Genomic DNA, 16,478 nt, shown 5'->3' with positions numbered 1-16,478 from the left:
TTCTCATTGATATAACGGGGTACTCAATCCTAACTTGCATTGTTCTGTGGTTGGGAAGGCTGCCAACAAGTTTAGCGTACCCCCAGTACTCAGACGCTAATACGTCGCAGCATGTTAAACTCCCCAATTTTTATTTTTTTTTTTAAAGAACAGACGCTCAATGGGCAGGACTCTGATGTGCCTTTGACCGACCACCATTTAACCATTTATGTAATGTATTGGCCAGTAGATCTGAGTCCAAGGAGTTTTTGTAGTTGCAGGAATGATCCTAGTTCTTGCCTCTAGTATTAGTCACGTGCCCATAAGTTTAGTTTTATCAATCAATCCTGGTTTAGTTTGGTGAAGAACTGGAGTTTCGAAACACACCTGGAATATATGTATTTTTGTTTGCTTGAGGAAGCATGGAGAACGCCTCACTCTGGCTCTTTAAGATCACTCCTGCTGAGGCCAAAACTCTGTCACCGGGAGTTTCTGTAGCACTTTCTCTAGTTCTGTCGCTATTTCATGAAATATCACCTTAGAATGCCTTTGAGGCAGACTTGCCTTGAAAACTAATTTTCTTTAGGCAAACAAGAAGATTTACAGAAAAAATATTTGAGGGAAACATAAAATGGGCGGTTAGGAAAAGTTTTGACAGAGCTTTGTGGATGATTCCTTCCTCTACCCTTTTGGATTTCAGTGTCACCATTTTATCCTCCAGGCAGCTTTCAAAATATATATTTCATCTTATAATAATGTAATGTATGTTTTTACTTTACGGTGGAGGTTTCAGATGCCAGGCTTTACATGCCATCTTAGAAGTGAGTTCATGCAAAGCTCAATCCATGGGCCTGTGCTTTGCGGCTGTGACTCCAAATGCTAAAGCGGCTTTGAGAAGAAGCCTTTGTCACCCTACCCAAGCTGATCAGGCACTCCAGGAAGTCCCAAAATATTCATTGATTTCCTGGAAGATGACACTGCTGAGCACCTGATCTATCTGGCTCAGGATGACATTTACATTTTTTACCTTAACATCCTCGGTCTTTTGCAATGTGTGTGGCAATGTTGCCTCTTGTTTGGGTTACCTGTGGTTATTGTTGATGGTGAAAAGGCATTTCACTGGGTGGAGCAGTCTGCTCGGTTATGGATGATCCATATGCCCGGGATGTGAACTAAATGCTGCATCCTTTCCGAAGGGCCTGAAGATCTGTAAATTGGAAATGTTTGATCTCCATTTCGCGATATTATCAATGTCTCTCTCTCTCCACTTTCATGCCAGTGGTGACTAGCACTGGCCCTGAGACTGATATTATGGAGTAACCCTTACTGTGTCAATGTTTCCTGTTAAATTTGATGATATGTACATTTTATCAACTCAGGATATCCTGATGATCACTTGACCCTGGATCATTCTTTAGAAAACTGAATTCTTTCTCACATTGACTTGCCAGACTAATGTTTTAGTATGAAGATTTGCGTCCAAACCTTCTAATGGGTGTCCTCTGATTTCCATATACTGCCCTGCCTCTGTACCACATGCATTCTATATCAACACTTGCCACAGTGATCCAATTTCACTTTCCCTGAGTTAAGAAAAAAAACTCCTTTTCATCAATTTTGGATAACTGTACCCTGCACTTTTATTATTAAACATTGAGAGGTACCACTATGAAGTAGGCCTCACCAAAGCCTTTGTGAAAGTTTACTTATGAAAGTAAAATTCTCAAATTTCGTGGGCATTAAATCTATGAAGTCCTTCAAAATTTCGCATTGCATAATGTTACATAATCCACTCTGGCGGTAGACTGCGGCAAACTAAAAACGTCTTGCAGGAAGGGTAAAACCGCTTCTGAGAAATATTTTCTACTCCCAACGATTTCCTGTACCTTGCAGTACTTTCATATGTGAGATATTCCCTTTCGTACAAAAGTCATGCGAGATATTGCAAAACTGAATTTCATGCTAAATGCATACCTTTTATAAAATGATATGCAAAACTTAATTACGCTATTTTTTTCCCCACCCCATTTTTACCCAAGAGGTCCCAGCATATTTTTAATCAAAGCATCACAAATTAACATCGCTCCAACCATAAAAGGTTATGGTGTTTCTTTACATTTTCTATGGATGCAAACTCCTAATGACAGCGCATATAAAACATGTGAACTTAATTTTAAATACCTCCTCCCTAGGGGTACAGTAATGTTAACTGTGGGAAAGCACACAAATTTGTAGGACAGTGATGCTGCTTCTACAAAGAGCTCTAGTCTTTCATCCTTGGAAATACGATTTAAAAAAAAAGTAAACCATAGCCTTGAAATTTAATAACAAATCTCCACCTGGTTCCAACACTCACTCAGAAATACTTAGAAGATTAATTCAAGAAATAATATTGCAAAAATAACAATGCACCTGATTGAAATCTGTCCCTTACGCCCAAAGCCTCTATGAATTAACCCTGGGCATAGTTGCGCTACGCGAAGTGCCCTTCGCACTACGCATGCTACGCGAACTGCGTAGTGCGATAGGGAAATGCTGTTCGCACTGATTGCACAGTGCCGGATGCTTGTCCGCACTGTGCAATCATAGCAAATGGCATCATGCACAGTGCAAGCTGTCGTTTTCTGCCGCTCGAGTAGATTTGTACTCGAGTGGCAGCTTTCTCAACGCGGACTGGTAGTTTCTCATCGTGAGCGGTCACGAGCATACGCGACCACTCGCAATGAGAAACCGGACCTCCCCGCGTTGAAAATCTCGCTGGGAGGTTAATTTCCACGTTCGCGATCGTCAACTTGATGTTGCTGATCGCGAACGAGGAAAGTCTCGCCGGGATGTTGATTTTGCTCGCTCGCGGTCACCAACTTGACGTTGAGGACCACGAGCAAGCAAAAAATGCCCGCTACACATTGTTTGCACTGTGCTACGTACAATTTGCGTAGTGCGTAATAGCACAAACTACGCACGCTCCGTGAGCGTAGCGTAGTACTACGCCCAGGGTTACTATGAATCCCCTTAAATGAGAGACTTAACAAAGTCACTGAAACTAGAGACTGAACTCCATCACTGACCCAGGGAATGAAGTTCGAGCCTAGCACAGCAACCTCCACTCATTCACTTACACTGGAGCATGCACTCTGATGTACATGGGGCAGGGTGGCCAACAGAAGATACTGAAGTACATGGGGGGTGGGGAAGCAGAAGACACTGAGGAGGTACAGGTGGTAGACAAACAGAAGAAACTGAAGCGGTACGTGTGATGGAGAAACTGAAGAGGTACAGGGGGTGGAGAAACTGAAGAAAATGAAGAGCTACGGGGGGTGGGGAAACTGAAGAAACTGAAGAGGTACAGGGGGTGGGGAAACTGAAGAGGTACATGGGTGGGGAAACTGAAGAATCTGAAGAGGTACATGGGGGTGGGGAAGCGGAAGAAACTGAAGAGATACATGGGGGTGGGGAAACAGAAGAAAGTGTAAGTTTTTTTCGAAACCGAATGCGTGAATATAGCGAAGCACTGAAAACATTAACAGTTACATGGAAGTGTTGAAACGGAAGAAACTGGAGTGGGAGCCAGAGGCAAAGAAACAATTTGGGGTACATAGAGATATCAAAGTACATAGGTAGGTTCAGCAAGAGTGAAAGCACTTTAAAAAAATAAATATGAAAGATAATGGAATCTGAGCTGAGATGCAAGTTGTAGCCAAAGGTGCTGAAGTTGTTCAGAGAAAGTCAATGATTAGTCAAATAGGATTCCAGGCTGAAATAGAAAATGGAATAGGAGTTAAGTAAAAGTATATGGGGGGAGTAATTATATCTGATGAGACTGGAAAAAAGAGAATCTCATTTGTCTTCGGTTTGAATTTCAGGAAATGCAACAACATCCAGTTTTTGAAAGGTAGATATAAAATCTGTGACCTGATTTCAGAGAGTTACTGAAAGAGGAAAATGAAACCTAGATCTGAGAGTGGAAGCACAGAAATAGGAGTCAAACCTAAATGAAGAAATAATAGAAGCTAAAGCAATGGTATACAAAGAGAAAAGTATTGGAACTAAACCTTTAAAAAGCACCATAGAGAACAGGATATAGAGCGGCTACACTCACTGTCTATGAAACTAAAAAGGAGCTTTGAGTAGGATCAAAATAGAAAAAATTGATAACAGTGCCAGGAATCCCAAGCTTGCATAGAGGGAAATTAAGAATAGAGTGATCCACCATGTTGGGAAGGAGCACAGCAGTTGAGGAGATTGAGAACAGAAGATTGTTTATTGTGTGGACTGTGAACTAGTTTTTGAGATGGGAAGTAGCACGACTCAAGTAAATTTGCCAGAATAAAACCCAGATTGAACAGGTGAGTGGCAATTAGTAGCCTCAGCAAAAGAAAAGAGTTGTGAGAAAACAACATGTCCCGTTATCTTTCGAAGGTCTGAAATTTGAGGAAGACTAGAAATTACATAGATTCTTGGGACTCAGAAGACTTTATAAGTAAAGGTTGAACAATTTCAGAATTGAGGGAAGTGTCCAAAGGTAAGAGATAAGAAGGAGAGACAGACCAGTTAAGGATAAGTACTGGATACACCGTTTTCATCCTAAGAGTAAATAAACAACCAGGGCTAGAGTCTGTCGGTCTTGACTCGGATTAAGAAAGCTGAATATCCAAAACGGAGCGCACGCAGAATTCTGACCAACTGGTTGCCACAAAAAAGAGAAGATTCTAGAAGGAAATATAGGGATTCGGGATAAAAAAAAGATGTACTGATTGGAGAAGTAAGGAAAGTAGTGCAGATGCTAGAAATATTTCATGTGAGGTACGTAACCAAATGATCAGCAGTGTGAGATTAAAGAGATGAGTTAGGAAAAGGTGGGGAGAGCAAACACTTAAACGTCCAAATAGGAGAACATTGTAAGATAGTTCAGGGATGCGTGAGTGAAAGAAATAATCCTTAGCAGCTTTGAGTTGTGTTATGAACTGAAAGAAAGCAAGATGGGGGAAAAAAAAGGCCCAGTGTTTATGCCTGTGGATGCTTAACCTGGATAACGTTTTGGAAGAGGGGCGTGATCTCAGTGGAGAGCCAAGAATCACCAGGTTTACAAGTAGGTTTGAGGGATTTGAGAGTGGCTCCAGGGTTGAACCCGGCAGAGAACAGTGGAAAGAAACCGGTGGCTTGATACAGAGGACGGGAAGAGAATAGGGCTACAGAGCGTAGAGTATAACGGATGCTAACTTTGCTACTGAAAGGTATGAACAACAACCAGTAGAAAGAAAATAAATATTAGTGTTGGGGTTCTGATGACTTTGTCCTGAAAAGATGGGTGTTCATGAGGGCTCTGTCAAGGATACCAGAGGAAATGCCGTTGATGTCCAGGTTTGCATCGATTACTGTCCGCATTGCCAATTGTCGTCTGTGCACATTCAGCCTCATGCATCAAGCCAAAATCCAGTCGGTAAAATACCGAATCGCTAATAACACCCGTTAGCGAGTAAATAAAACCTAATCCCAATGCATCAACCCAAATACAAAAATCGCTATTTAAGGAATCCTTAAATAGCGATTCCTTAAATTGCGATTGCATTTAAGGAATCCCAAATTGAGATTCCTTAAATGCAATGCATGAAAGTTAAAAAATTAGCGAATTCGCTAATAGGGGGAGCAAATTACCATGAAGATGAACTGCATGGTAATTTGCTAAAAGTTTGAAAAATGCACTTTTGTGCATTTTTCAAAGTTTCATGTTGCGCACACACATGCCCTTAGAGCATGTGTGTGCAACATATGTGCACATATCAATTTCAGGGGTGCAATAGGGTGTCATTTTGACACCCTTGCACCCTTGAAATTGCATGAGCAATTTGCGAGAACCTACTGGTACTCGCTATTTGCTCATGCAATCTCCGATTCATTCCTATGGGCCTGGAGGCCCATAGGAATGATTGGGACGGCATTCCTTAATTGCTACTCGCAATTTGCTAGTCGCAATTAAGGAAAGTTAAGGAATCGCTATTTGAATAGCGATTCCTACATGCATAGCCTTTTGCTATTCCTTATTAGCGATTCCTTATTTTTCGCTAATAAGGAATCGCAAATGGCATTGTTGATGCATGTGCCCCATTGATCCATATTTACTTATTTGCAAAGAAAGAGTCTAGGTTCTGCTTGGTGGGGTGGGTGAACAGCTTTTGGTGATTGTTGTGTGCTTTAAATAGGGCGGTGCTTACCGGTACTCCGTACCAGCATTTCTCACTTTGCTCCCTTTGTGCACCTGCACTTTTCCTTTCCCGAGTAGAGTACTGATACCCATGAAGTTGGAGCAGGGGAAGATATAGGGATGATGGGGATGGGATTCCAATGATGGGGCAGTAAGAGCACAGCCGGTCCTGTGCTCCTCCCTAACAGCTGAATGCCAGTATGCTTAACCCCGGATGAGACACAGGCAAATTATTCAACAGAGGCTCATTTTCATAATGACCGGTTGGATCACTGATTCAGACCTGCATCACAATGTGACTAACAGCACAAGGGCCAATCAAACCCTGGGCTATTACACTGTGCCTGCCACTGACTCTCTGTGTGACCTGAGGAGGGCCATTCCTAATTATAGCTACACAGAGACACTCCTGGATGCCTGTTGTCTTGTTCTACGCCACTTTGACCGTCTCTCTCAAGAACTCTCTCTCTTTTAGCCCTTTACAGCCTGTCTCTAGTTGGGAGGGAGGAGCTGCAACACAGAAGAGGTCCTGCACAGAAGCATTTTTTCTATTGAGATACTATTCCTTTCACTGCCTAGGAATATCTCTGAATGAGTTAATGAATACCGTGTTCAGGGCTGTCTCTAGAGTATGCCATCTTTGGTTATTTCTCCTATTAAGCTGCTTTTCAAAAGATTATTTTTTGTAAGCTCATTGGAGAGAGATACATGGAAAGTATACATTGCCCAGGATCAAACAGTTAATTAAATAGTAGACCTGAGAATGTAGCACACTGCTATTTACTGCAGATGGTATACATTTACCAGCATACTGCATTTGGGGGAATATACCGTGACACTGGGCACGTTTCCCCTCTCTGGGTAATATCCAGTCCAAGTTTTTTTTTTTAAACCACACAGCCAAAACCCGCTTTTCTAACTACTCCCAATCTTGATAAAAGGGAGTGGGGAATAATCAAAGACAGAGGTCAAATGTCAGACAACATCATCATACAAATTGCTGCTTATTCTTTTAACATGAAGATGGGTGTCCACTTTTCTTTTGTAAGGCTGCTAAGTAAGCTTTCTGACAATCTTGCTGGGGTACAGGGAGTCTGAAAGGAAAGGGTATTGGATGTATGGTTTTTTTCTAACACACATTTAAATACCTGTAAAATAAGTGTGCAAATATTTCAAAACATATACGCAGTTGGGAAAGCACAAATGAAGCAAATTTTTTTGTAATTGGGTGGTATGATGAAAACAAACATAATAATATGATCAAGACATGATATAGGTAAAGGATAAATGCTTGCTATACATGATTTTTGCACATTTTTGTTTGGGCACCATATACTTTTATCAGTAAAACTGCTTGTTGTGTGAATGTTGTGGCCATTTCAATGGAAAATGTGTTGTCTGTAAATGAAGCACACTACCATATCCTGCTTTAGTAATCTACTTGCAACTTTGTGCACCATCAATAATCCAATTATTTTTATAGCACATCTTATCACCCTGGGGGGTATCCAGGCGCTGTGCTGCAGGAATCAGTTGAAGAGCCAGGTCTCTTGACTTCCTTCTTTAAATGTGGTTCAGCGTGAGAGAAGTGCAGAGGTGGAGGGGGAGGGCGTTCCAGGCTTTGGTGGCGAGGTAGGAGAAAGAGCATCTTCCGGAGCGGCTGCTGCAGATACGTTGTGTCTGGGTGAGGTGTGCGGAGCGGAGGTTTGGTGTAAGGTCAGGCAGTGGTTCATGTAGGCTGGTCCTTGGTTGTAGAGGGCTTTGTATGCGTGAGTCAGGAGCTTGAACTGACATCTCTTCTGGATGGGGAGCCAGTGGAGGTCCTTCAGGTGCTGGGTGATGTGTGTCCTCTTGGGCAGTTTGAGGATCAGTCTGACTGCTGCATTCTGGATTGTCTGGTGTCTTTGCAAGAGTTTGGTGGAGGTGACAGCATAGTGTGTGTTGTAGTCGAACCGGCGGGTGATGATGGCCATCATCACGGTTTTCCTTGTGCTGATGGGAGGCCATCTGAAGATTTTGCGGGTCATGTGGCTGCAGGCTGAGATGACAGCGATGACCTGACCTTTCATGGAGAGTTGGCTGTCCAGTTTGATGCTGAGGTTTCGTGCATGGGTCTGAGCTCTGTTGGCCACCAGGAGTCATTCCAAATGGTGGTGTGTCTGCTGAGGATCAGAACTTCCATTTTGTCCGTGTTGAGTTTCAGGCAGTTGATTTTCATCCATGTTGCAACGTTCTTCATGCAGTTGTGGAAGTTGGTTTTTCGTGTGGGTGTGGTTCGTTTAGAGTGAGAGGACAAGTTTTGTGTCGTCGGCGTAGCAGATGGTGTGCAATCTGACAATGCTTTCAAGTCTGCAAGTGGAGTCATGTAGATGTTGAAGAGGGCTACATACCACATCCTTGCTACTCTTCTGATGAATGGGTGTGGCTCACATGCTACACTTTGTGCAATGTTTAGATTTTTCACAATCCCTGAGTGTAGTCATGTAACATTGATGCCAGCACCCACACTCAACATTTTTTCCTGAAGTAAGTTCCTCCAGGATGTAGTAAAAGGATTAGACCTCAAGTAAAGTATGAATAGTAATAACTGTTCATAAGCTAGATTTCCGACTTGGTTATATGTTTTAAGATGGCCCGCTTTTGGGGGAGGAGGTTAGAATGAAACCCCCAAAAATGCTTTGGGCGACTCAGTGCCCCTCCCACCTCAGAAAACGTCTTCTGTCCATGCACACGGATTATGTCCCCACACACATGAAGTGGAAAGGGGGCCACCCTAGCCTGGCTCAGCCTCACTCTTGGGGTGACGTAAGCAGTGTACACTCCTGCTTGTCCAGCTCCTTACTGCGTCACCGGCTCTCTATGAGCTGAGCAAAGCCCACTCACCAGCCCGTGTTTTCAGGTCTTGACATTGCCACTGACTGTGTGTGACCTGATGAGGGCCATTCACCAGCCTACATATACTACTCCCGACTCAAACTCTGACTTCCTGGGTGGCCTGAAGACAGCCTACTCACTACTCATGTGTGCCCTGTTAGCCACTGACTTTCAAATGCTGTTCAGACTAGTGATGGGCATAACTCGCGTGATTTGCTGAAACGAAATTCTGCTAATTACAGCAAAATTAGTCGAGATTATGTAGAATTACGCAAGAAACGTAATCCTGTTTTCTTAGTCCAAAATGCACCCTTCCTTCTAAAATGGATCAGCGGATGCATTTTACACTAAGAAAATAATGCTAAATTAAACAACATAAACAGCAATGTCTGCCTGTGCTCTGTTCGCCTGCTCTTGCGGTATGCATCTTGCACCCAAATAACTAAATTACGCGAGTGTGAATAATAGTGTAATTTTGCGAATTACCGATAATACTCCGGCGTAATTCAAGTACATCCATGCCTAATTACGACCCACTATTTCCAAAGATTTTTGGTCACCGCAGAGGCACACCTTGAAAACCTTATCCCATTCGATGCACCATCCTTGTTTTGCCCCCCAACCCCACACCCACTCCATTGGGTGATTACCTGTACTTCATTTTTTCCCCAGTTAAAGGACTGCCTGTACCAGGACTAACCACCCTGAGGCTGTCCGGATCGGGCTGAAAGGGCGAAGTAGTACCCTCGCGCCGTGTTTGTTGTCCAGGAAGAGCCCTTGGTGCTCTCCTCCTCCCACGCCACCGTTGTGCAATCCCCTTGAAGGTGCGGCAGGCATGTTTTTTTCTGTCTTTTCCTGTTCGTCCTGTGCGCGTGCAGGCCTTGAGCCATCCAGCCAGCGGGCACCGGAAACCCTGCACGGATTGCAGCTGGAGCTCGTGCAGAAGTGCCCCGGCCAAGGACAGTAAACTGTCTGTGTGTGCGCGCGCGCGCGCGCGCGCGGACCGCCTCCCAAAAATAAATGCAGCCCGCTGATCTGCGGGAAGTCAGCGCACTTTAAGTAAGGCACGTGATAGGCCAGAAGTGCTGGGGACGAGTCTGTCACAGACCGGTGCCCCAGTAAGACTAGCTGCGCGGACTGAGCCGTGTACACAGCTTTTGGGGGTAGATTATAGAGGGTGTGACTTTCCATTTGAAGTCAAGTGGGAATTAACCTGTGACCGTGAATTTCACCGTCCCTCTGTTTTTTATTTTGGGGACGCGTTGAGTCATGATGGTGAAGTAGACCGCTTATAAATGTACACGAACCCATTCCCAGAAAACTGAAACAGGTGTAGGGCCAGACTTGCAGCCGCGTGCTACCATCCCTGATGGAGGGGGTTTGGAAATGCCCCTCTGCTGGATAATACCGAGGGGTGAGTCTAGGTGCCCTTACCCCACGCTCAGTACCCGAGGGCAACAGCTGGCCACCGCCCTGGGGTAGAGATGGACTTCTGTACTGTGTATAGCGCTTCTTGTCAGACAGCGCTTCTCTCCTGTCGGACTGCGTCTACGCTGCTAGCTTCCAGTGAGTGATGCTCTCTGTGCTGGCCCGGGGTTGCCAACACCGCGACCCAGCTTCCCTTCCTGTTTGGGCTCTGGCGACCGGTTTCTCGGAAGGGCCTTCCCCTTCTTGGCAGGGTGACCTCCGTGCACAGAGTGCTCGCGGGAGAGACCGGTCACTCCATGCCAGGCCTTGTCAGCAGCCATAAAGACCTTCCTGTACTCACACACGCACCCTGATAGGGCAAGAGGGGTTTGGGAGGGGGCGCGGGTCTCACAAATTGGTGCACTTTCACTCCGTGGGTGTGAGTCTCGCACAGTCTCGTGCCACGCATAATGACGCCAGGGTCTTTAATGGAGTTACAGGTTTTGGCCGCGGTCTCATTCATTCAGCGTGCCACCCTCACGCTTTTGCAAACATTGATGGACAGAATGCAGAACTTTGTCATACATTCACCCCAGTTCAGAGATCTGGGCCTAAATCCATTTTTTTTTGCTCCCCATGCCATTCCAGTTTGAACCCAGCCATATGCGAATCAGTCTTGACCTTGCACCCAGTGGGAACAGTCCAGCCCGAACTGCCAGGCCAGGTCCTTCCTGGACTGGAAACCAGCATCCTAGGACAGGTTTCAGGGTTTCACCCCCTCATCAGCCAGGATAGCTTGACTCCAGTGGCATGGAGAGCACGGGACTCACATCTGGGCCATCCCACTCGGGGTGACAATTGCTAAAAGAACAATTGATGGACAGAATGCAGAACAATGTCATACATTCACCCCAGTACAGTGATCTGGGTCTCAATCCATTGCTTTTTTGCACCTCATGCCACTCCAGTTTGAACCCAACCATGTGCAAATCAGTCTTGATCCTGCACCCAATGGGATAAGTCCAGCCCGAACTGTCAGGCCAGGTCCTCCCTGGACTGGAAACAAACATCCTATAACCGGTTTCGGGCTTTCACCCCTCATCAGCCAGGATAGCTTGATTCCAGTGGCATGGAGAGCACGGGACCTCACGTCTGGGCTTACCCGTCCCACTAGGGGTGACAAATGCAACAAGAACAACTTATGGATAGAATGCAGAACAATGTCATACATTCACCCCAGTGCAGAGATGTGTTCCCCGGGCTCACTGTGCCACTGAAATCAAGCTGTCCTGGCTGATGAGGGGTGAAACCCCGAAACTGGTCCTAGGATGCATGTTTCCGGTCCAGGGAGGACCTGGTTTGGCAGTTTGGCTAGACTGTTCCCATGAGGCACAGGGTCAAGACTGATTTGCATATGGCCAGGTCTAAACTGGGGTGGCCTGGTGAGCAAAAGAATGATGGATTTAACCCAGATCTCTTGACTGGGGTGAATGTTTTGATTTGTTCTGCATTCTGTCCATCAATTGTGTGTCTTTTACCCTCACGGTTTTGTCGTGAGTTTTACACTCCAATGAACAGCCTCAGTAGGCAGATATGGGTCTCTCAATGAGGCATAGACCCACTCAACCCGCTGTGAAACTATACTTCCTAACGGTGCTACACATGTTGGTGGAATCGGACTGCGTTTTTAGTTTCCCACCTCTCTTCACTGAGTGTCTCACGCTTGGTTTATAGTGTCGCTCTCAGCTTGCCACCCTGTAGACTCTAATGTAGTTGTACACCTTTGAGTATTGTCACTCAGTGGATATGTTGCTCACTATTCGGAGCAAAGCCTCTCTATGTTGGTCAGAGTCTGCCCGACTGTGGCACTCGGTCGGGCAATATGCTTGATGGTCTCACACAACAGCACACAGCACAATCTCACACATTAGTGCATGCCCTCGTTCAGAGTGTGTAAGCTGCATAGTGATGCTCATGCAGTCTCACTCCAGCTTTAGCCATCCCAATGACTTCAAGAGTGGTGCATTCATCAGATGGTGTCACTCGGCTCGTGTACGTTTTACACAACGGTACACAGTTTCATTCCACCGTCCATCATGCCATGTATTGTATTAAAGTCAGATGCGAACAAGTAGTCTCTCTCACTGTGTATTTCCTCTCGCAACATAATTCAGCTGGGGTAGGCCTCTCACTAGTGCGATGTCTCACTAAAGTGAGAATCATTCTCTGTGCTTCAGTGATGTGGCACACAGTGAAGCAGCCGCTCACTCACTTTTTGTTTAGTCTTATAAGTCTCACACCTCGGTGCACAGCCCTGTTCAATGGTGGTTAGCTCCCATTTGAGCAGAAGATCCCACTACAGCCTGCGCCATTCCACTGTCTTTAATGGAGTGACGCACAGTGACTCCCTTCTTGTTTAATTCAATACCTGTACTTTGAGCCTCGCTCTTGTGTGTGAGCTCAGTCCAGCCTAAAGGACTAGTGCACACAGTTGGTCACAGAGGCAACAAACATCCGTGTCAGACCACATCCCACCCTGACGTGGACAGCACGCTGCCCAAACCGGAGTGTACCACCTTAGCAGTGCAATGCACTTTTTGCACACACCTACTCACTACAGACATCAGACGGCACTAATTAAAGGACACACCACACCCACAGAAGAAACACAGATGTATCAATAACAAACAAAGCCATTTACCAGCACTAAAACCTGAAGATGGACAATGAACGACCCTTCCGTCTCAGTGAACGAACTGAATGACCAGCAGGAGCGCAGCCCTGCCATGTATCACACATGAGGTGTTAGATTAATGCAATACAGTGTGGAGGTCCGCATTACCAGACTGAAATGTAAAGTCGCGCATAATAGGCGTAGCAGCCTCATCGGCTGTCAAGCCGTAGAGCGCTGATAATCATGCACCCATTGGAATGCTAAACCCTAGTAAAACTGGAGAAGTGGCAGTACGCTGTGTGCGCTTCTCCATGCAGGCTTTCGGGGCTGCGGCTACATAGCTGCTACAGTGTAACAATCTATTCCCGACACCGCGTATGATTGATTATACACATGACTGAGAGTGACGTCAGGAGAGGCAGTGCCCAATGGCCACTAACAAGAGACATCAACCATGTGGTGACTGGTAAGGATCATGAGATCTTTGTGACAGAGACACTTTAATAGGCCGCTAGCCCGCGGGATGTCCTGCTGCCGCCTGCGGCGGTGCAGTTCCTGACGTGAAATTGTTGTGGGAGGCTGCAGTGACGATTAGCACTGCTTTCGTCACCGCAGTAATTATTTAAAAAAAAAATTGATCCCCACGACCATGGTGGCGCTGGAGCCCAGAGCACACTACTGTACAGCTGAGCTCTGCTGAGCCCTGAATTATCATAACCGGTTTGCTGCCTGTTTGGGCTCAGCCACGACGGCGGCCGGCCTGTAACCGAATTGGAGCTACTTCAAAAGTAAGTGAGACAGTGCCTGGACTAGTGATGCATAATCTCTCACTCTGCTAATAATAAAAATGTGGTTTACATATAATTATAATAGCAGTTAGTTAAGCGCTTAGCACGTAGGTCATGTTCATGTGCCTGCCCTACTGTCACTGACGTTCTGCAGCCTGAAGTGAGCCTTGGTTTGCAAGTCTGGTGAATCACTGACTGTATTGCAGCTCCTTGCGATGACTCAGAGCTGCATACAGCCGCACTAAACTCGTTTCGGGCGAGTCAAACACATGACTGACTCTGTGGTGCAGTGACAGTACAATTCCTTAGTTTCAGCGCCAGGCTGCCAGCAGCATCATTAAATCATCAGTAGAACCTGGTGCAGCTCTGTGACACAGCTCCCTGCTGGTGGCGTGATCTGTGTCGCTGGCTGTGGGACTTGGCAGCATTTGCAGTGTCTGCCTGCCCTCTGCTACTGAGCACTGCAGTCGTGCAGTCTGTCTCGGGTTAGTGCCCGTCCATTTCAGGTGCTTTGCATCATTTTTAGGTCTCGCCTGACCCAGCGCATGCGCTCATCTGGCGAGACTTATTGAGGGCTCCAAAAAGTGCTACCAGGCCAGCCTAGAGCTACAGTGCATGTGCGCTGGCACGCGCGCTGCGCTTGACCGCGATTACGCACGGCCGCTTTGATGTTTGATCGTGATCGCGATCACTTTCACTTTCACGGCCGCTTTGCATAGCCAATAGGTCTCGCTTTTCGGACCTTATAAGTATTTAGTTATGCAACTGTTGCATAGCTAAACACTTATAAGGTCCCAGAGGCGAGACCTATTGGCTATGCCAATGCTTGTTAAGATCTTGTTTCTCGTTGCTCAAATTGGTGTAATATCTGATATTTATATGTTTACATCATGTTCATTGCTTAATTTTTCTCTCAAAGTGTCACTCATAGTCGTTGAAATGTCACTCATAATTAGGCTGAAATTATGAAAATGTCACACACAGTAATCTGAACCCTTGGGAGCTATGGATGCATCAGCGGCGTGTGTGGGGGGGGGGGGGAGTGGGGAGAGCACTGAAGAAGCGTTTTAAAAAATATTAAGAAATAATGCGAAGTAATGTGCAAAGCTAACAAGACAAAACACAAATGAATGCAAACATTTCACTAGGCAATCGAGCTTAAACATGTTGGGCTTAGTATGGTGCACAGCACGCAGCAAAGGGGCAGTACTCTTCCTCACAGCTCTTCAGCTTTTCTCCTTGGCAGAGGTTTCTCTTAAGTCCAGAAGTAATCTAAAGTTCTGGGGCTTTAGGTCTAATACTTATACTCCAAAATGTCTTTGTTCTCTTTGTGCAAGGGTCTCTAAGCCCAGTCCATACCAGTTCTGTCCTCACTGGTGCAGTATGACCACAGGGGGTGGATACACCATTGTGCAAGGGAGACAGGCCCTATTCAGGTGCAAGGAAATCTCCTCCTACTACTCTAAATTCAGCCAAGGTCTATTCAGCTCAGCTCTGAGTCATACAGAAGGACCAGGCACACCTGAAACCCCCAGTGGCTGTCTACAGTGAATGCACATCCCCAGCCCCTGTCACTCCAAAGCCAGGCAGTCAATACACAAACAAGCAGAAGCACACAGAATGGTTAAACAAGAAAATGCCTACTTTCTAAAAGTGGCATTTTTTTAACACACAATTTAAAAACCATCTTTACTAAAAGATGTTATTAAATTCTGAGCTCAGAGAGACTAAACTTCATTTCTCCATCTTGTCCCAATGGGAAGTAATACTTGTAAGATGTTACAAAACATTTCCCATTCTATATTATGAGACAGATGGCCTTTCAATAGTGAAAAACAAAATTGGCAGTATTTCACTATCAGTACTTGTCACACACACCAGTACATGTCCTACCTTTTACATACACTACACCCTGCCCAGGGGGGTACCTTGGGCCTACCATAAGGGTGCCTTACATATAAGAAAAGGGAAGTTTAGGACCTGGCAAGTGGGTGCACTTTCCAGGTTGACATGGCAGTTAACAAACTGCGCACAGACACTGCAGTGGCAGGTCTGAGATACCTTTTCAGGGCAACCCATGTGGGTGGCAAAATCATTGTTGCAGGCCCACTAGTAGCATTTGATTTACAGGCCCTGGCACGCTCAGTGCACTTTTCTAGGGGCTTACCAGTAAATCAAATATGTCAACCATGGATAACCAATCATGATAAGAATTTATACAGAGAGCATATGCACTTTAGCACTGATTAGCAGTGGTAAAGTGCCCAGAGTCCTATAGCCAATAACAAACGGTCAGGAAAAAATAGAAGAAGCCAAAAGTTTGTGGATAACCCTGCAAAAAGGGCAAATTCCAACACTGAGACACTACCATATTAAAGTTAACAGCTAAGAAACTCTTTCTTTCTTTCACAAAATATAGTGACGCAGAGCATTTGGCCGAGGTATTCCTCTTTCGTTGCATGGATTTATTTCTGAAGATGTGCCACTCTCAGTTTCTAGCAAGAAGGTTCTGAAGAGGAACAGCTGTGAGGCTAAAAGGTGGTAACATAATAGT

General features: G+C 45.4%; 1 protein-coding gene across 1 annotated transcript in view; it reads left to right on the top strand.

Annotated features, from left to right (window-relative positions):
- TNFRSF1A (TNF receptor superfamily member 1A) overlaps positions 1 to 16,478 on the top strand; it is a 95,459-nt gene that overhangs the window by 52,793 nt on the left and 26,188 nt on the right. The window lies entirely within an intron of this gene.

Source organism: Triturus cristatus, chromosome 7 (assembly GCF_964204655.1).
Source record: "Triturus cristatus chromosome 7, aTriCri1.1, whole genome shotgun sequence".
NCBI classification, from domain to species: Eukaryota; Metazoa; Chordata; class Amphibia; order Caudata; family Salamandridae; genus Triturus; species Triturus cristatus.
The sequence above is the reverse complement of the archived record's forward strand: the minus strand, read 5'-3'. Positions and strand labels throughout refer to the sequence as shown.